Here is a 23,902-nt window from a genome sequence, read left to right as displayed (position 1 = left end):
CAGTGTGAATACACCCGGGTACAAACAACGCACAGTGTGAACACTCCCAGATGCAGACGACACACAGTGTGTACATTCCCGTGTTAAGACAATGCACAGTGTGAACATTCCCGGTTTCAGACAACACACAGTGTGAACAATCACGGGATCGCACAACACACAGTGTGAAGATTCCCGGCTTCAGACAACGCACAGAGTGAACATTCCTGGGTTCAGACAATGCACAGTGTGAACATTCCCGGGTTCAGACAAAACAGTGTGAACATTCCTGGGTTCAGACAACACAAAGCGTGAACAGTCCCGGGTTCAGACAACGCACAGTGTGAACATTCCCGTGTTCAGACAACACACAGTGTGAACATTCCCAGGTTCAGTACAACACACAGTGTGAACGTTCCCGGGATCAGACAACACACAGTGTGAATACACCCGGGTACAAACAACGCACTGTGTGAACACTCCCAGGTGCAGACAACACACAGTGTGAACATTCCCGGGTTCAGACAGCACACAGTGAGAACACTCGTGGGTTCAGACAGCACACAGTGTGAATATTCCCGGGTTCAGACAACACACAGTGTGAACATTCCCGGGTTCAGACAACACACAGTGTGAACAATCACGGGATCGCACAACGCACAGTGTGAACATTCCTGGGTTCAGACAACGCAGAGTGTGAACATTCCCGGGTTCAGTCAACACACAGTGTGAACATTCCCGGGTTCAGACAACACACAGCGTGAACAGTCCCGGGTTCAGACAACACAAAGTGTGAACATTCCCTGGTTCAGACAACACATATTGTGAACACTCCCGGGTTCAGATAACACACAGTGTGAACATTCCCGGGTTCGGACAACACATAGTGTGAACATTCCCGGGTTCAGACAACACACAGTGTGAACACTCCCGGGATCACACAAGACACAGCATGACATTCCCGGGTTCAGACAACACACAATGTGAATACTCCCGGGTTCAGACAACACACAGTGTGAACATTCCCGGGTTCAGACAACACACAGTGTGAACATTCCCGGAATCAGACAACACACAGTGTGAACACTCGCGGGTTCAGACAACAAATAGTGTGAACACTCCCGGGTTCAGACATCACAAAGTGTGAACATTCCCGGGATCAGACAACACACAGTGTGAACACTCGCGGGTTCAGACAAAACACAGTGTGAACATTCCCGTGTTCGGACAATGCACAGTGTGAACATTCCCTGGTTCAGACAACACACAGTGTGAACATTCCCGGGTTCGGACAAAACACAGTGTGAACATTCCCGGGTTCGGACAAAACACAGTGTGATCATTCCCGGGTTCAGACTACGCACAGTGTGAACATTCCCGGGTTCAGACAATACACAGTGTGAACATTCCCGGGTTCACAACACATAGTGTGAACATTCCGGGTTCAGACAACACAGAGTGTGAACACTCGTGGGTTCAGACAGCACACAGTGTGAATATTCCCGGGTTCAGACAAAGCACAGTGTGAACATACCCGGGTTCAGACAATACACAGTGTGAACATTCTCGGGTTCATAACACATAGTGTGAACACTCCCGGGTTCAGACAACACACAGTGTGTGAACATTCCCGGGTTCAGACAACACACAGTGTGAACATTCCCGGGTTCAGAAAACACACAGTGTGAACACTTGTGGGTTCAGACAGCACACAGTGTGAATATTCCTGGGATCAGACAACACACAGTGTGAACATTCCCATGTTCAGACAGCACACAGTGTGAACACTTGTGGGTTCAGACAACACACAGTGTGAACATTCCCTGGTTCAGACAACACACAGTGTGAATAATCCTGGGTTCAGACAACACACTGTGTGAACATTCCCGGGTTCAGACAACGCACAGTGTGAACATTCCCGGGTTCAGACAACACACAGTGTGAACATTCCCGGGTTTAGACAACTCACAGTGTGAACATTCCCGGGTTCAGACAACGCACAGTGTGAACATTCCCGGGTTCAGACAACGCACAGTGTGAACATTCCCGGGTTCAGACAGCACACAGTCTGAACATTCCCAGGTTCAGACAATGCCCAGTGTGAACATTCCCGGGTTCAGACAACACACAGTGTGAACATTCCCAGGTTCACACAACACACAGTGTGAACACTCCCGGGTTCAGACAACAAACAGTGTGAACACTCCCAGTTTCAGACAACACAAAGTGTGAACATTCCCGGGATCAGACAACACACAGTGTGAACACTCGCGGGTTCAGACAACACACAGTGTGAACATTCCCAGTTTCAGACAACACACAGTGTGAACAATCACGGGATCGCACAACACACAGTGTGAACACTCCCAGGTGCAGACAACACACAGTGTGAACATTTCCGTTTTCGGACAATGCACAGTGTGAACATTCCCCGGTTCAGACAACACACAGTGTGAACATTCCCGGGTTCGGACAACACACAGTGTAAACATTCCCGGGTTCGGACAACACACAATGTGAACATTCCTGGGTTCGGACAATGCACAGTATGAACATTCCCGGGATCACACAACACACAGTGTGAACATTCCCAGGTTCAGACAACACATATTGTGAACACTCCCGGGTTCAGATAACACAGAGTGTGAACATTCCCGGGTTCAGACAATACACAGTGTGAACATTCCCGGGTTCACAACACATCGTGTGAACACTCCCGGGTTCAGACAACACACAGTGTGAACATTCCCGGGTTCAGACAACACACAGTGTGAACACTCGTGGGTTCAGACAGCACACAGTGTGAATATTCCCGGGATCAGACAACACACAGTGTGAACATTCCCGTGTTCAGACAACACACAGTGTGAACACTTGTGGGTTCAGACAACACACAGTGCGAACATTCCCTGGTTCAGACAACACACAGTGTGAATAATCCCGGGTTCAGACAACACACTGTGTGAACATTCCCAGGTTCAGACAACGCACAGTGTGAACATTCCTGGGTTCAGACAACACACAGTGTGAACATTCCCGGGTTCAGACAACGCACAGTGTGAACATTCCCGGGTTCAGACAACGCACAGTGTGAACATTCCCGGGTTCAGACAACGCACAGTGTGAACATTCCCGGGTTCAGACAAAACACAGTGTGAACATTCCCGGGTTCAGACAACGCACAGTGTGAACATTCCCGGGTTCAGACAACACACAGTGTGAACATTCCCGGGTTCACACAACACACAGTGTGAACACTCCCGGGTTCAGACAACACACAGTGTGAACACTCGCGGGTTCAGACAACACACAGTGTGAACATTCCCGGTTTCAGACAACACACAGTGTGAACAATCACGGGATCGCACAACACACAGTGTGAACATTCCCGGCTTCATACAACGCACAGTGTGAACATTCCTGGGTTCAGACAACACACAGTGTGAACATTCCCGGGTTCAGACAACACACAGTGTGAACATTCCCGGGTTCAGACAACACACAGAGTGAACAGTCCCGGGTTCAGACAACGCAGAGTGTGAACATTCCCGGGTTCAGACAACACACAGTGTGAACACTCCCAGGTTCAGACAACACACAGTGTGAACATTCCCGGGGTCAGACAACACACAGTGTGAACATTCCCGGGTTCAGACAACACACAGTGTGAACATTCCCGGGTTCAGACAACACACAGTGTGAACACTCCCAGGTTCAGACAACACACAGTGTGAACATTCCCGGGATCAGACAACACACAGTGTGAATACACCCGGGTACAAACAACGCACAGTGTGAACACTCCCAGATGCAGACGACACACAGTGTGTACATTCCCGTGTTAAGACAATGCACAGTGTGAACATTCCCGGTTTCAGACAACACACAGTGTGAACAATCACGGGATCGCACAACACACAGTGTGAAGATTCCCGGCTTCAGACAACGCACAGAGTGAACATTCCTGGGTTCAGACAATGCACAGTGTGAACATTCCCGGGTTCAGACAAAACAGTGTGAACATTCCTGGGTTCAGACAACACAAAGCGTGAACAGTCCCGGGTTCAGACAACGCACAGTGTGAACATTCCCGTGTTCAGACAACACACAGTGTGAACATTCCCAGGTTCAGTACAACACACAGTGTGAACGTTCCCGGGATCAGACAACACACAGTGTGAATACACCCGGGAACAAACAACGCACTGTGTGAACACTCCCAGGTGCAGACAACACACAGTGTGAACATTCCCGGGTTCAGACAGCACACAGTGAGAACACTCGTGGGTTCAGACAGCACACAGTGTGAATATTCCCGGGTTCAGACAACACACAGTGTGAACATTCCCGGGTTCAGACAACACACAGTGTGAACAATCACGGGATCGCACAACGCACAGTGTGAACATTCCTGGGTTCAGACAACGCAGAGTGTGAACATTCCCGGGTTCAGTCAACACACAGTGTGAACATTCCCGGGTTCAGACAACACACAGCGTGAACAGTCCCGGGTTCAGACAACACAAAGTGTGAACATTCCCTGGTTCAGACAACACATATTGTGAACACTCCCGGGTTCAGATAACACACAGTGTGAACATTCCCGGGTTCGGACAACACATAGTGTGAACATTCCCGGGTTCAGACAACACACAGTGTGAACATTCCCGGGATCACACAAGACACAGCATGAACATTCCCGGGTTCAGACAACACACAATGTGAATACTCCCGGGTTCAGACAACACACAGTGTGAACATTCCCGGGTTCAGACAACACACAGTGTGAACATTCCCGGAATCAGACAACACACAGTGTGAACACTCGCGGGTTCAGACAACAAATAGTGTGAACACTCCCGGGTTCAGACATCACAAAGTGTGAACATTCCCGGGATCAGACAACACACAGTGTGAACACTCGCGGGTTCAGACAAAACACAGTGTGAACATTCCCGTGTTCGGACAATGCACAGTGTGAACATTCCCTGGTTCAGACAACACACAGTGTGAACATTCCCGGGTTCGGACAAAACACAGTGTGAACATTCCCGGGTTCGGACAAAACACAGTGTGATCATTCCCGGGTTCAGACTACGCACAGTGTGAACATTCCCGGGTTCAGACAATACACAGTGTGAACATTCCCGGGTTCACAACACATAGTGTGAACATTCCCGGGTTCAGACAACACAGAGTGTGAACACTCGTGGGTTCAGACAGCACACAGTGTGAATATTCCCGGGTTCAGACAAAGCACAGTGTGAACATACCCGGGTTCAGACAATGCACAGTGTGAACATTCTCGGGTTCATAACACATAGTGTGAACACTCCCGGGTTCAGACAACACACAGTGTGAACATTCCCGGGTTCAGACAACACACAGTGTGAACATTCCCGGGTTCAGAAAACACACAGTGTGAACACTTGTGGGTTCAGACAGCACACAGTGTGAATATTCCTGGGATCAGACAACACACAGTGTGAACATTCCCATGTTCAGACAGCACACAGTGTGAACACTTGTGGGTTCAGACAACACACAGTGTGAACATTCCCTGGTTCAGACAACACACAGTGTGAATAATCCCGGGTTCAGACAACACACTGTGTGAACATTCCCGGGTTCAGACAACGCACAGTGTGAACATTCCCGGGTTCAGACAACACACAGTGTGAACATTCCCGGGTTTAGACAACTCACAGTGTGAACATTCCCGGGTTCAGACAACGCACAGTGTGAACATTCCCGGGTTCAGACAACGCACAGTGTGAACATTCCCGGGTTCAGACAGCACACAGTCTGAACATTCCCAGGTTCAGACAATGCCCAGTGTGAACATTCCCGGGTTCAGACAACACACAGTGTGAACATTCCCGGGTTCACACAACACACAGTGTGAACACTCCCGGGTTCAGACAACAAACAGTGTGAACACTCCCAGTTTCAGACAACACAAAGTGTGAACATTCCCGGGATCAGACAACACACAGTGTGAACACTCGCGGGTTCAGACAACACACAGTGTGAACATTCCCAGTTTCAGACAACACACAGTGTGAACAATCACGGGATCGCACAACACACAGTGTGAACACTCCCAGGTGCAGACAACACACAGTGTGAACATTTCCGTTTTCGGACAATGCACAGTGTGAACATTCCCCGGTTCAGACAACACACAGTGTGAACATTCCCGGGTTTGGACAACACACAGTGTGAACATTCCCAGGTTCTGACAACACACAGTGTGAACATTCCCGTGTTCGGACAATGCACAGTGTGAACATTCCCCGGGTCAGACAACACACAGTGTGAACATTCCCGGGTTCGGACAACACACAGTGTAAACATTCCCGGGTTCGGACAACACACAATGTGAACATTCCTGGGTTCGGACAATGCACAGTATGAACATTCCCGGGATCACACAACACACAGTGTGAACATTCCCAGGTTCAGACAACACATATTGTGAACACTCCCGGGTTCAGATAACACAGAGTGTGAACATTCCCGGGTTCAGACAATACACAGTGTGAACATTCCCGGGTTCACAACACATCGTGTGAACACTCCCGGGTACAGACAACACACAGTGTGAACATTCCCGGGTTCAGACAACACACAGTGTGAACACTCGTGGGTTCAGACAGCACACAGTGTGAATATTCCCGGGATCAGACAACACACAGTGTGAACATTCCCGTGTTCAGACAACACACAGTGTGAACACTTGTGGGTTCAGACAACACACAGTGCGAACATTCCCTGGTTCAGACAACACACAGTGTGAATAATCCCGGGTTCAGACAACACACTGTGTGAACATTCCCAGGTTCAGACAACGCACAGTGTGAACATTCCTGGGTTCAGACAACACACAGTGTGAACATTCCCGGGTTCAGACAACGCACAGTGTGAACATTCCCGGGTTCAGACAACGCACAGTGTGAACATTCCCGGGTTCAGACAACGCACAGTGTGAACATTCCCGGGTTCAGACAAAACACAGTGTGAACATTCCCGGGTTCAGACAACGCACAGTGTGAACATTCCCGGGTTCAGACAACACACAGTGTGAACATTCCCGGGTTCACACAACACACAGTGTGAACACTCCCGGGTTCAGACAACACACAGTGTGAACACTCGCGGGTTCAGACAACACACAGTGTGAACATTCCCGGTTTCAGACAACACACAGTGTGAACAATCACGGGATCGCACAACACACAGTGTGAACATTCCCGGCTTCATACAACGCACAGTGTGAACATTCCTGGGTTCAGACAACACACAGTGTGAACATTCCCGGGTTCAGACAACACACAGTGTGAACATTCCCGGGTTCAGACAACACACAGAGTGAACAGTCCCGGGTTCAGACAACGCAGAGTGTGAACATTCCCGGGTTCAGACAACACACAGTGTGAACACTCCCAGGTTCAGACAACACACAGTGTGAACATTCCCGGGGTCAGACAACACACAGTGTGAACATTCCCGGGTTCAGACAACACACAGTGTGAACATTCCCGGGTTCAGACAACACACAGTGTGAACACTCCCAGGTTCAGACAACACACAGTGTGAACATTCCCGGGATCAGACAACACACAGTGTGAATACACCCGGGTACAAACAACGCACAGTGTGAACACTCCCAGATGCAGACGACACACAGTGTGTACATTCCCGTGTTAAGACAATGCACAGTGTGAACATTCCCGGTTTCAGACAACACACAGTGTGAACAATCACGGGATCGCACAACACACAGTGTGAAGATTCCCGGCTTCGGACAACGCACAGAGTGAACATTCCTGGGTTCAGACAATGCACAGTGTGAACATTCCCGGGTTCAGACAAAACAGTGTGAACATTCCCGGGTTCAGACAACACAAAGCGTGAACAGTCCCGGGTTCAGACAACGCACAGTGTGAACATTCCCGTGTTCAGACAACACACAGTGTGAACATTCCCAGGTTCAGTACAACACACAGTGTGAACGTTCCCGGGATCAGACAACACACAGTGTGAATACACCCGGGTACAAACAACGCACTGTGTGAACACTCCCAGGTGCAGACAACACACAGTGTGAACATTCCCGGGTTCAGACAGCACACAGTGAGAACACTCGTGGGTTCAGACAGCACACAGTGTGAATATTCCCGGGTTCAGACAACACACAGTGTGAACATTCCCGGGTTCAGACAACACACAGTGTGAACAATCACGGGATCGCACAACGCACAGTGTGAACATTCCTGGGTTCAGACAACGCAGAGTGTGAACATTCCCGGGTTCAGTCAACACACAGTGTGAACATTCCCGGGTTCAGACAACACACAGCGTGAACAGTCCCGGGTTCAGACAACACAAAGTGTGAACATTCCCTGGTTCAGACAACACATATTGTGAACACTCCCGGGTTCAGATAACACACAGTGTGAACATTCCCGGGTTCGGACAACACATAGTGTGAACATTCCCGGGTTCAGACAACACACAGTGTGAACACTCCCGGGATCACACAAGACACAGCATGAACATTCCCGGGTTCAGACAACACACAATGTGAATACTCCCGGGTTCAGACAACACACAGTGTGAACATTCCCGGGTTCAGACAACACACAGTGTGAACATTCCCGGAATCAGACAACACACAGTGTGAACACTCGCGGGTTCAGACAACAAATAGTGTGAACACTCCCGGGTTCAGACATCACAAAGTGTGAACATTCCCGGGATCAGACAACACACAGTGTGAACACTCGCGGGTTCAGACAAAACACAGTGTGAACATTCCCGGTTTCAGACAACACCCAGTGTGAACAATCATGGGATCGCACAACACACAGTGTGAACATTCCCGGCTTCAGACAACGCACAGTGTGAACATTCCTGGCTTCAGACAACGCACAGTGTGAACATTCCCGGGTTCAGACAACACACAGTGTGAACATTCCCGGGTTCAGACAACACACAGCGTGAACAGTCCCGGGTTCAGACAACGCACAGTGTGAACATTCCCGGGTTCAGACAACACACAGTGTGAACACTCCCAGGTTCAGACAACACACAGTGTGAACATTCCCGGGATCAGACAACACACAGTGTGAATACACCCAGGTACAAACAACGCACAGTGTGAACACTCCCAGGTGCAGACGACACACAGTGTGTACATTCCCGTGTTCAGACAATGCACAGTGTGAACATTCCCGGTTTCAGACAACACACAGTGCGAACAATCACGGGATCGCACAACACACAGTGTGAACATTCCCGGCTTCAGACAACGCACAGAGTGAACATTCCTGGGTTGAGACAACACACAGTGTGAACATTCCCAGGTTCAGACAACAGAGTGTGAACAATCCCGGGTTCAGACAAAACACAACGTGAACAGTCCCGGGTTCAGACAACGCACAGTGTGAACATTCCCGGGTTCAGACAACACACAGTGTGAACATTCCCAGGTTCAGACAACACACAGTGTGAACGTTCCCGGGATCAGACAACACACAGTGTGAATACACCCGGGTACAAACAACGCACAGGGTGAACACTCCCAGGTGCAGACAACACACAGTGTGAACATTTCTGTGTTTGGACAACACACAGTGTGAACATTCCTGGGTTCTGACAACACACAGTGTGAACATTCCCGGGTTCGGACAATGCACAGTGTGAACATTCCCGCGATCACACAACACACAGTGTGAACATTCCCAGGTTCAGACAACACACAGTGTGAACATTCCCGGGTTCAGACAATGCACAGTGTGAACATTCCCTGGTTCAGACAACACACAGTGTGATCATTCGCGGATTCAGACAACGCACAGTGTGTACATTCCCTGGTTCAGACAATGCATAGTGTGAACATTCCCGATTTCAGACAACACACAGTGTGAACACTCCCAGGTTCAGACAACACACAGTGTGAACATTAACGGGATCAGACAACACACAGTGTGAATACTCCCGGGTTCAAACAACGCACAGTGTGAACACTGCCGGGATCAGACAACACACAGTGTGAACATTCCCGTGTTCGGACAATGCACAGTGTGAACATTCCCTGGTTCAGACAACACACAGTGTGAACATTCCCGGGTTCGGACAAAACACAGTGTGAACATTCCCGGGTTCGGACAAAACACAGTGTGATCATTCCCGGGTTCAGACTACGCACAGTGTGAACATTCCCGGGTTCAGACAATACACAGTGTGAACATTCCCGGGTTCACAACACATAGTGTGAACATTCCCGGGTTCAGACAACACAGAGTGTGAACACTCGTGGGTTCAGACAGCACACAGTGTGAATATTCCCGGGTTCAGACAAAGCACAGTGTTAAAATACCCGGGTTCAGACAATACACAGTGTGAACATTCCCGGGTTCATAACACATAGTGTGAACACTCCCGGGTTCAGACAACACACAGTGTGAACATTCCCGGGTTCAGACAACACACAGTGTGAACATTCCCGGGTTCAGACAACACAGAGTGTGAACACTTGTGGGTTCAGACAGCACACAGTGTGAATATTCCCGGGATCAGACAACACACAGTGTGAACATTCCCATGTTCAGACAGCACACAGTGTGAACACTTGTGGGTTCAGACAACACACAGTGTGAACATTCCCTGGTTCAGACAACACACAGTGTGAATAATCCCGGGTTCAGAGAACACACTGTGTGAACATTCCCGGTTTCAGACAACGCACAGTGTGAACATTCCCGGGTTCAGACAACACACAGTGTGAACATTCCCGGGTTTAGACAACTCACAGTGTGAACATTCCCGGGTTCAGACAACGCACAGTGTGAACATTCCCAGGTTCAGACAACGCACAGTGTGAACATTCCCGGGTTCAGACAACACACAGTCTGAACATTCCCGGGTTCAGACAACGCACAGTGTGAACATTCCCGGGTTCAGACAACACACAGTGTGAACATTCCTGGGTTCACACAACACACAGTGTGAACACTCCCGGGTTCAGACAACAAACAGTGTGAACACTCCCAGTTTCAGACAACACAAAGTGTGAACATTCCCGGGATCAGACAACACACAGTGTGAACACTCGCGGGTTCAGACAACACACAGTGTGAACATTCCCAGTTTCAGACAACACACAGTGTGAACAATCACAGGATCGCACAACACACAGTGTGAACACTCCCAGGTTCAGGCAACACACAGTGTGAACATTCCCGGGATCAGACAACACACATGTGAATACACCCGGGTACAAACAACGCACAGTGTGAACACTCCCAGGTGCAGACAACACACAGTGTGTACATTCCCGTGTTCAGACAATGCACAGTGTGAACATTCCCGGTTTCAGACAACACACAGTGTGAACAATCACGGGATCGCACAACACACAGTGTGAACATTCCCAGCTTCAGACAAGGCACAGAGTGAACATCCCTGGGTTCAGACAACGCACAGTGTGAACATTCCCGGGTTCAGACAACACAGTGTGAACATTCCCGGGTTCAGACAACACACAGCGTGAACAGACCCGGGTTCAGAAAACGCACAGTGTGAACATTCCCGTGTTCAGACAACACACAGTGCGAACATTCCCAGGTTCAGACAACACACAGTGTGAACGTTCCCGGGATCAGACAACACACAGTGTGAATACACCCGGGTACAAACAACGCACAGTGTGAACACTCCCAGGTGCAGACAACACACAGTGTGAACATTTCCGTGTTCGGACAATGCACAGTGTGAACATTCCCCGGTTCAGACAACACACAGTGTGAACATTCCCGGGTGTGGACAACACACAGTGTGAACATTCCCGGGTTCTGACAACACACAGTGTGAACATTCCCGTGTTCGGACAATGCACAGTGTGAACATTCCCCGGGTCAGACAACACACAGTGTGAACATTCCCGGGTTCGGCCAACACACAGTGTAAACATTCCCGGGTTCGGACAACACACAATGTGAACATTCCTGGGTTCGGACAATGCACAGTATGAACATTCCCGGGATCACACAACACACAGTGTGAACATTCCCAGGTTCAGACAACACACAGTGTGAACACTCCCAGGTTCAGACAACAAACAGTGTGAATATTCCTGGGTTCAGACTAGACTCAGTGTGAACACTCCCGGGTTCAGACAACACACAGTGTGAACAATCACGGGATCGCACAACACACAGTGTGAACATTCCCGGGTTCAGACAACACACAGTGTGAACATTCCCGGGTTCAGACAACACACAGAGTGAACACTCCCGGATTCAGACAACACACAGTGTGAACATTCCCTTGTTCACACAACACACAGTGTGAACATTCCCGTGTTCAGACAACACATATTGTGAACTCTCCCGGGTTCAGATAACACACAGTGTGAACATTCCCGGGTTCAGACAACACACAGAGTGAACATTCCCGGTTTCAGACAACACACAGGGTGAACAATCACGGGGTCGCACAACACACAGTGTGAACATTCCCGGCTTCAGACAACGCACAGTGTGAACATTCCTGGGTTCAGACAACGCACAGTGTTAAAATTCCCGTTTTCAGACAACACACAGTGTGAACATTCCCGGGTTCAGACAGCACACAGCGTGAACAGTCCCGGGGTCAGACAACGCACAGTGTGAACATTCCCGGGTTCAGACAACACACAGTGTGAACACTCCCAGGTTCAGACAACACACAGTGTGAACATTCCCGGGAACAGACAACACACAGTGTGAAGACACCCGGGTACAAACCACGCACAGTGTGAACACTCCCAGGTGCAGACAACACACAGTGTGAACATTCCCGTGTTCAGACAATGCACAGTGTGAACATTCCCGGTTTCAGACAACACACAGTGTGAACAATCACGGGATCGCACAGCACACAGTGTGAACATTCCCGGCTTCAGGCAATGCACAGAGTGAGCAATCCTCGGATCAGACAACACACAGCATGAACAGTCCCGGGTTCAGACAACGCACAGGGTGAACATTCCGGGGTTCAGACAACACACAGTGTGAACATTCCCAGGTTCAGACAACACACAGTGTGAACATTCCCGGTATAAGACAAAACACAGTGTGAATACACCCGGGTACAAACAACGCACAGTGTGAACACTCCCAGGTGCAGACAACACACAGTGTGAACATTCCTGTGTTCGGACAATGCACAGTGTGAACATTCCCCGGTTCAGACAATACACAGTGTGGACATTCCCGGGTTTGGACAACACACAGTGTGAACATTCCCGGGTTCTGACAACACACAGTGTGAACATTCCTGGGTTTGGACAATGCACAGTATGAACATTCCCGGGATCACACAACACACAGTGTGAACATTCCCAGGTTCAGACAACACACCGTGTGAACATTCCCGGGTTCAGGCAACGCACAGTGTGAACATTCCCGGGTTCAGACAACACACAGTGTGAACACTCCCAGGTTCAGACAACACATAGTGTGAACATTCCCGGGATCAGACAACACACAGTGTGAATACTCCCGGGATCAAACAACGCACAGTGTGAACACTCCCGGGTTCAAACAACACACAGTGTGCACATTCCCGTTTTCGGACAATGCACAGTGTGAACATTGCCTGTTCAGACAACACACAGAATGAACATTCCCGTGTTCGGACAACACACAGTGTGAACATTCCCGGGTTCGGACAATACACAGTGTAAACATTCCCCGGTTCAGACTACGCACAGTGTGAACATTCCCGGGTTCAGACAAGAGACAGTGTGAACATTCCCGGGTTCACAACACATAGTGTCAACATTCCCAGATTCAGACAACGCACAGTGTGAACATTCCCGGGTTCAGACAATACACAGTGTGAACATTCCCGGGTTCACAACACATATTGTGAACACTCCCGGGTTCAGACAACATGCAGTGTGAACATTCCCGGGTTCAGACTAGACACAGTGTGAACATTCCCGGGTTCAGACAACACATATTGTGAACACTCCCCTGTTCAGATAACACACAGTGTGAACATTCCCGGGTTCAGACAACACACAGTGTGAACATTCCCGGGATTAGACAACACACAGTGTGAATACACCCGGGTACAAACAACGCACAGTGTGAACACTCCCAGGTGCAGACAACACACAGTGTGAACATTCCTGTGTTCGGACAATGCACAGTGTGAACATTCCCTGGTTCAAACAACACACAGTGTGAACATTCCTGGGTTTTGACAACACACAGTGTGAACATTCCCGGGTTCTGACAACACACAGTGTGAACATTCCCGGGTTCGGACAATGCACAGTATGAACATTCCCGGGATCACACAACACACAGTATGAACATTCCCAGGTTCAGACAACACACAGTGTGAACATTCCCGGGTTCAGGCAACGCACAGTGTGAACATTCCCGTGTTCAGACAACACACAGTGTGAACACTCCCAGGTTCAGACAACACACAGTGTGAACATTCCCGGGTCAGACAACACACAGTGTGAATACTCCCGGGATCAAACACCGCACTGTGTGAACACTCCCGGGTTCAGACAACACACAGTGTGAACATTCCCGTGTTCGGACAATGCACAGTGTGAACATTCCCTGTCCAGACAACACACAGAATGAACATTCCCGGGTTCGGACAACACACAGTGTGAACATTCCGGGGTTCGGACAATACACAGTGTAAACATTCCGGGGTTCAGACTACGCACAGTGTGAACATTCCCGGGTTCGGACAAGAGAAATTGTGAACATTCCCGGGTTCACAACACGTAGTGTCAACATTCCCAGGTTCAGACAAAGCACAGTGTGAACATTCCCGGGTTCAGACAATACACAGTGTGAACATTCCCGGGTTCACAACACATAGTGTGAACACTCCCGGGTTCAGACAACACACAGTGTGAACACTCCCAGGTTCAGACAACACACAGTGTGAACATTCCCGGGATCAGACAACACACAGTGTGAATACTCCCGGGTTCAAACAACGCACAGAGTGAACACTCCCGGGTTCAGACAACACACAGTGTGAACATTCCCGTGTTCGGACAATGCACAGTGTGAACATTCCCGGGTTCAGACAACACACAGTGTGAACATTCCCGGGTTCGGACAACACACAAGTGTGTACATTCTCCGGTTCGGACAAAACACAGTGTGAACATTCCCGGGTTCAGACTACGCACAGTGTGAACATTCCCGGGTTCAGACAATACACAGTGTGAACATTCCCGGGATCACAACACATAGTGTGAACATTCCCAGGTTCAGACAACGCACAGTGTGAACATACCCGGGTTCAGACAATACACAGTGTGAACATTCCCGGGTTCACAACACATAGTGTGAACACTCCCGGGTTCAGACAACACACAGTGTGAACATTCCCGGGTTCAGACAACACACAGTGTGAACACTCGTGGGTTCAGACAGCACACAGTGTGAATATTCCCGGGATCAGACAACACACAGTGTGAACATTCCCGTGTTCAGACAACACACAGTGTGAACACTTGTGGGTTCAGACAACACACAGTGCGAACATTCCCTGGTTCAGACAACACACAGTGTGAATAATCCCGGGTTCAGATAACACACTGTGTGAACATTCCCAGGTTCAGACAACGCACAGTGTGAACATTCCCGGGTTCAGACAACACACAGTGTGAGCATTCCCGGGTTCAGACAACGCACAGTGTGAACATTCCCGGGTTCAGACAACGCACAGTGTGAACATTCCCGGGTTCAGACAACGCACAGTGTGAACATTCCCGGGTTCAGACAAAACACAGTGTGAACATTCCCGGGTTCAGACAATGCACAGTGTGAACATTCCCGGGTTCAGACAACACACAGTGTGAACATTCCCGGGTTCACACAACACACAGTGTGAACACTCCCGGGTTCAGACAACACACAGTGTGAACACTCGCGGGTTCAGACAACACACAGTGTGAACATTCCCGGTTTCAGACAACACACAGTGTGAACAATCACGGGATCGCACAACACACAGTGTGAACATTCCCGGCTTCATACAACGCACAGTGTGAACATTCCTGGGTTCAGACAACGCACAGTGTGAACATTCCCGGGTTCAGACAACACACAGTGTGAACATTCCCGGGTTCAGACAACACACAGAGTGAACAGTCCCGGGTTCAGACAACGCAGAGTGTGAACATTCCCGGGTTTAGACAACACACAGTGTGAACACTCCCAGGTTCAGACAACACACAGTGTGAACATTCCCGGGGTCAGACAACACACAGTGTGAATACACCCGGGTACAAACAACGCACAGTGTGAACACTCCCAGATGCAGACGACACACAGTGTGTACATTCCCGTGTTCAGACAATGCACAGTGTGAACATTCCCGGTTTCAGACAACACACAGTGTGAACAATCACGGGATCGCACAACACACAGTGTGAAGATTCCCGGCTTCAGACAACGCACAGAGTGAACATTCCTGGGTTCAGACAATGCACAGTGTGAACATTCCCGGGTTCAGACATAACAGTGTGAACATTCCCGGGTTCAGACAACACAAAGCGTGAACAGTCCCGGGTTCAGACAACGCACAGTGTGAACATTCCTGTGTTCAGACAACACACAGTGTGAACATTCCCAGGTTCAGTACAACACACAGTGTGAACATTCCCGTGTTCAGACAACACACAGTGTGAACATTCCCAGGTTCAGTACAACACACAGTGTGAACGTTCCCGGGATCAGACAACACACAGTGTGAATACACCCGGGTACAAACAACGCACTGTGTGAACACTCCCAGGTGCAGACAACACACAGTGTGAACATTCCCGGGTTCAGACAGCACACAGTGAGAACACTCGTGGGTTCAGACAGCACACAGTGTGAATATTCCCGGGTTCAGACAACACACAGTGTGAACATTCCCGGGTTCAGACAACACACAGTGTGAACAATCACGGGATCGCACAACGCGCAGTGTGAACATTCCTGGGTTCAGACAACGCAGAGTGTGAACATTCCCGGGTTCAGTCAACACACAGTGTGAACATTTCCGGGTTCAGACAACACACAGCGTGAACAGTCCCGGGTTCAGACAACACAAAGTGTGAACATTCCCTGGTTCACACAACACACAGTGTGAACATTCCCGGGTTCAGACAACACATATTGTGAACACTCCCGGGTTCAGATAACACACAGTGTGAACATTCCCGGGTTCGGACAACACATAGTGTGAACATTCCCGGGTTCAGACAACACACAGTGTGAACACTCCCGGGATCACACAAGACACAGCATGAACATTCCCGGGTTCAGACAACACACAATGTGAATACTCCCGGGTTCAGACAACACACAGTGTGAACATTCCCGGGTTCAGACAACACACAGTGTGAACATTCCCGGAATCAGACAACACACAGTGTGAACACTCGCGGGTTCAGACAACAAATAGTGTGAACACTCCCGGGTTCAGACATCACAAAGTGTGAACATTCCCGTGATCAGACAACACACAGTGTGAACACTCGCGGGTTCAGACAAAACACAGTGAGAACATTCCCGGTTTCAGACAACACCCAGTGTGAACAATCATGGGATCGCACAACACACAGTGTGAACATTCCCGGCTTCAGACAACGCACAGTGTGAACATTCCTGGCTTCAGACAACGCACAGTGTGATCATTCCCGGGTTCAGACAACACACAGTGTGAACATTCCCGGGATCAGACAACGCACAGTGTGATCATTCCCGGGTTCAGACAAAACACAGTGTGAACATTCCCGGTTTCAGACAACACCCAGTGTGAACAATCATGGGATCGCACAACACACAGTGTGAACATTCCCGGCTTCAGACAACGCACAGTGTGAACATTCCTGGGTTCAGACAACGCACTGTGTGAACATTCCCGGGTTCAGACAACACACAGTGTGAACATTCCCGGGTTCAGACAACACACTGCGTGAACAGTCCCGGGTTCAGACAACGCACAGTGTGAACATTCCCGGGTTCAGACAACACACAGTGTGAACACTCCCAGGTTCAGACAACACACAGTGTGAACATTCCCGGGATCAGACAACACACAGTGTGAATACACCCGGGTACAAACAACGCACAGTGTGAACACTCCCAGGTGCAGACGACACACAGTGTGTACATTCCCGTGTTCAGACAATGCACAGTGTGAACATTCCCGGTTTCAGACAACACACAGTGCGAACAATCACGGGATCGCACAACACACAGTGTGAACATTCCCGGCTTCAGACAACGCACAGAGTGAACATTCCTGGGTTGAGACAACACACAGTGTGAACATTCCCAGGTTCAGACAACAGAGTGTGAACAATCCCGGGTTCAGACAAAACACAACGTGAACAGTCCCGGGTTCAGACAACGCACAGTGTGAACATTCCCAGGTTCAGACAACACACAGTGTGAACGTTCCCGGGATCAGACAACACACAGTGTGAACATTTCTATGTTTGGACAACACACAGTGTGAACATTCCTGGGTTCTGACAACACACAGTGTGAACATTCCCGGGTTCGGACAATGCACAGTGTGAACATTCCCGCGATCACACAACACACAGTGTGAACATTCCCAGGTTCAGACAACACACAGTGTGAACATTCCCGGGTTCAGACAATGCACAGTGTGAACATTCCCTGGTTCAGACAACACACAGTGTGATCATTCGCGGATTCAGACAACGCACAGTGTGTACATTCCTGGGTTCAGACAACGCACAGTGTGAACATTCCCGGGTTCAGACAACACACAGTGTGAACACTCCCAGGTTCAGACAACACACAGTGTGAACATTCCCGGGATCAGACAACACACAGTGTGAATACTCCCAGGTTCAAACAACGCACAGAGTGAACACTCCGGGGTTCAGACAACACACAGTGTGAACATTCCCGTGTTCGGACAATGCACAGTGTGAACATTCCCGGGTTCAGACAACACACAGTGTGAACATTCCCGGGTTCGGACAACACACAAGTGTGAACATTCTCGGGTTTGGACAAAACACAGTGTGAACATTCCCGGGTTCAGACTACGCACAGTGTGAACATTCCCGGGTTCAGACAATACACAGTGTGAACATTCCCGGGTTCACAACACATAGTGTGAACATTCCCAGGTTCAGACAACGCACAGTGTGAACATACCCGGGTTCAGACAATACACAGTGTGAACATTCCCGGGTTCACAACATATTGTGTGAACACTCCCGGGTTCAGACAACACACAGTGTGAACATTCCCGCGTTCAGACAACGCACAGTGTGAACATTCCCGGGTTCAGACAACACACAGTGTGAACATTCCCGGGTTCACACAACACACAGTGTGAACACTCCCGGGTTCAGACAACAAACAGTGTGAACACTCCTGGGTTCAGACAACACAAAGTGTGAACATTCCCGGGATCAGACAACACACAGTGTGAACACTCGCGGGTTCAGACAACACACAGTGTGAACATTCCCGGTTTCAGACAACACACAGTGTGAACAATCATGGGATTGCACAACACACAGTGTGAACATTCCCGGCTTCATACAATGCACAGTGTGAACATTCCTGGGTTCAGACAACGCACAGTGTGAACATTCCCGGGTTCAGACAACGCACAGTGTGAACATTCCCGGGTTCAGACAACGCAGAGTGTGAACATTCCCGGGTTCAGACAACACACAGTGTGAACACTCCCAGGTTCAGACAACACACAGTGTGAACATTCCCGGGATCAGACAACACACAGTGTGAATACACCCGGCTACAAACAACGCACAGTGTGAACACTCCCAGGTGCAGACGACACACAGTGTGTACATTCCCGTGTTCAGACAATGCACAGTGTGAACATTCCCGGTTTCAGACAACACACAGTGTGAAGAATCACGGGATCGCACAACACACAGTGTGAACATTCCCGGCTTCAGACAACGCACAGAGTGAACATTCCTGGGTTCAGACAATGCACAGTGTGAACATTCCCGGGTTCAGACAACACAGTGTGAACATTCCCGGGTTCAGACAACACAAAGTGTGAACAGTCCCGGGTTCAGACAACGCACAGTGTGAACATTCCCAGGTTCAGACAACACACAGTGTGAACGTTCCCGGGATCAGACAACACACAGTGTGAATACACCCGGGTACAAACAACGCACAGTGTGATCACTCCCAGGTGCAGACAACACACAGTGTGAACATTCCCGGGTTCAGACAACACACAGTGTGAACACTCGTGGGTTCAGACAGCACACAGTGTGAATATTCCCGGGTTCAGACAACGCACAGTGTGAACATACCCGGGTTCAGACAATACACAGTGTGAACATTCCCGGGTTCAGACAACACACAGTGTGAACACTTGTGGGTTCAGACAGCACACAGTGTGAACATTCCCGGGTTCAGACAACACACAGTGTGAACATTCCCAGGTTCAGACAACACACAGTGTGAACGTTCCCGGGATCAGACAAAACACAGTGTGAATACACCCGGGTACAAACAACGCACAGTGTGATCACTCCCAGGTGCAGACAACACACAGTGTGAACATTCCCGGGTTCAGACAACACACAGTGTGAACACTCGTGGGTTCAGACAGCACACAGTGTGAATATTCCCGGGTTCAGACAACGCACAGTGTGAACATACCCGGGTTCAGACAATACACAGTGTGAACATTCCCGGGTTCAGACAACACACAGTGTGAACACTTGTGGGTTCAGACAGCACACAGTGTGAATATTCCCGGGATCAGACAACACACAGTGTGAACATTCCCGTGATGAGACAACACACAGTGTGAACACTCGTGGGTTCACACAACACACAGTGTGAACATTCCCTGGTTCAGACAACACACAGTGTGAATAATCCCGGGATCAGACAACACACAGTGTGAATACACCCGGGTACAAACAACGCACTGTGTGAACACTCCCAGGTGCAGACAACACACAGTGTGAACATTCCCGGGTTCAGACAGCACACAGTGAGAACACTCGTGGGTTCAGACAGCACACAGTGTGAATATTCCCGAGTTCAGACAACACACAGTGTGAACATTCCCGGGTTCAGACAACACACAGTGTGAACAATCACGGGATCGCACAACGCACGGTGTGAACATTCCTGGGTTCAGACAACACACAGTGTGAACATTTCCGGGTTCAGACAACACACAGCGTGAACAGTCCCGGGTTCAGACAACACAAAGTGTGAACATTCCCTGGTTCACACAACACACAGTGTGAACATTCCCGGGTTCAGACAACACATATTGTGAACACTCCCGGGTTCAGATAACACACAGTGTGAACATTCCCGGGTTCGGACAACACATAGTGTGAACATTCCCGGGTTCAGACAACACACAGTGTGAACACTCCCGGGATCACACAAGACACAGCATGAACATTCCCGGGTTCAGACAACACACAATGTGAATACTCCCGGGTTCAGACAACACACAGTGTGAACATTCCCGGGTTCAGACAACACACAGTGTGAACATTCCCGGAATCAGACAACACACAGTGTGAACACTCGCGGGTTCAGACAACAAATAGTGTGAACAATCCCGGGTTCAGACATCACAAAGTGTGAACATTCCCGGGATCAGACAACACACAGTGTGAACACTCGCGGGTTCAGACAAAACACAGTGTGAACATTCCCGATTTCAGACAACACCCAGTGTGAACAATCATGGGATCGCACAACACACAGTGTGAACATTCCCGGCTTCAGACAACGCACAGTGTGAACATTCCTGGGTTCAGACAACGCACAGTGTGAACATTCCCGGGTTCAGACAACACACAGTGTGAACAGTCCCGGGTTCAGACAACGCACAGTGTGAACATTCCCGGGTTCAGACAACACACAGTGTGAACACTCCCAGGTTCAGACAACACACAGTGTGAACATTCCCGGGATCAGACAACACACAGTGTGAATACACCCGGGTACAAACAACGCACAGTGTGAACACTCCCAGGTGCAGACGACACACAGTGTGTACATTCCCGTGTTCAGACAATGCACAGTGTGAACATTCCCGGTTTCAGACAACTCACAGTGCGAACAATCACGGGATCGCACAACACACAGTGTGAACATTCCCGGCTTCAGACAACGCACAGAGTGAACATTCCTGGGTTGAGACAACACACAGTGTGAACATTCCCAGGTTCAGACAACAGAGTGTGAACAATCCCGGGTTCAGACAAAACACAACGTGAACAGTCCCGGGTTCAGACAACGCACAGTGTGAGCATTCCCGGGTTCAGACAACACACAGTGTGAACATTCCCAGGTTCAGACAACACACAGTGTGAACGTTCCCGGGATCAGACAACACACAGTGTGAATACACCCGGGTACAAACAACGCACAGGGTGAACACTCCCAGGTGCAGACAACACACAGTGTGAACATTTCTGTGTTTGGACAACACACAGTGTGAACATTCCTGGGTTCTGACAACACACAGTGTGAACATTCCCGGGTTCGGACAATGCACAGTGTGAACATTCCCGCGATCACACAACACACAGTGTGAACATTCCCAGGTTCAGACAACACACAGTGTGAACATTCCCGGGTTCAGACAATGCACAGTGTGAACATTCCCTGGTTCAGACAACACACAGTGTGATCATTCGCGGATTCAGACAACGCACAGTGTGTACATTCCTGGGTTCAGACAACGCACAGTGTGAACATTCCCGGGTTCAGACAACACACAGTGTGAACAATCCCAGGTTCAGACAACACACAGTGTGAACATTCCCGGGATCAGACAACACACAGTGTGAATACTCCCAGGTTCAAACAACGCACAGAGTGAACACTCCGGGGTTCAGACAACACACAGTGTGAACATTCCCGTGTTCGGACAATGCACAGTGTGAACATTCCCGGGTTCAGACAACACACAGTGTGAACATTCCCGGGTTCGGACAACACACAAGTGTGAACATTCTCGGGTTTGGACAAAACACAGTGTGAACATTCCCGGGTTCAGACTACGCACAGTGTGAACATTCCCGGGTTCAGACAATACACAGTGTGAACATTCCCGGGTTCACAACACATAGTGTGAACATTCCCAGGTTCAGACAACGCACAGTGTGAACATACCCGGGTTCAGACAATACACAGTGTGAACATTCCCGGGTTCACAACACATTGTGTGAACACTCCCGGGTTCAGACAACACACAGTGTGAACATTCCCGCGTTCAGACAACGCACAGTGTGAACATTCCCGGGTTCAGACAACACACAGTGTGAACATTCCCGGGTTCACACAACACACAGTGTGAACACTCCCGGGTTCAGACAACACACAGTGTGAACACTCGTGGGTTCAGACAGCACACAGTGTGAATATTCCCGGGTTCAGACAACGCACAGTGTGAACATACCCGGGTTCAGACAATACACAGTGTGAACATTCCCGGGTTCAGACAACACACAGTGTGAACACTTGTGGGTTCAGACAGCACACAGTGTGAACATTCCCGGGTTCAGACAACACACAGTGTGAACATTCCCAGGTTCAGACAACACACAGTGTGAACGTTCCCGGGATCAGACAACACACAGTGTGAATACACCCGGGTACAAACAACGCACAGTGTGATCACTCCCAGGTGCAGACAACACACAGTGTGAACATTCCCGGGTTCAGACAACACACAGTGTGAACACTCGTGGGTTCAGACAGCACACAGTGTGAATATTCCCGGGTTCAGACAACGCACAGTGTGAACATACCCGGGTTCAGACAATACACAGTGTGAACATTCCCGGGTTCAGACAACACACAGTGTGAACACTTGT

Source organism: Somniosus microcephalus, chromosome 9 (genome assembly GCF_052327205.1).
Source record: "Somniosus microcephalus isolate GS21.2 chromosome 9, FLI_Smic_1.0, whole genome shotgun sequence".
Classification (NCBI taxonomy): domain Eukaryota; kingdom Metazoa; phylum Chordata; class Chondrichthyes; order Squaliformes; family Somniosidae; genus Somniosus; species Somniosus microcephalus.
The sequence above is the reverse complement of the archived record's forward strand: the minus strand, read 5'-3'. Positions refer to the sequence as shown.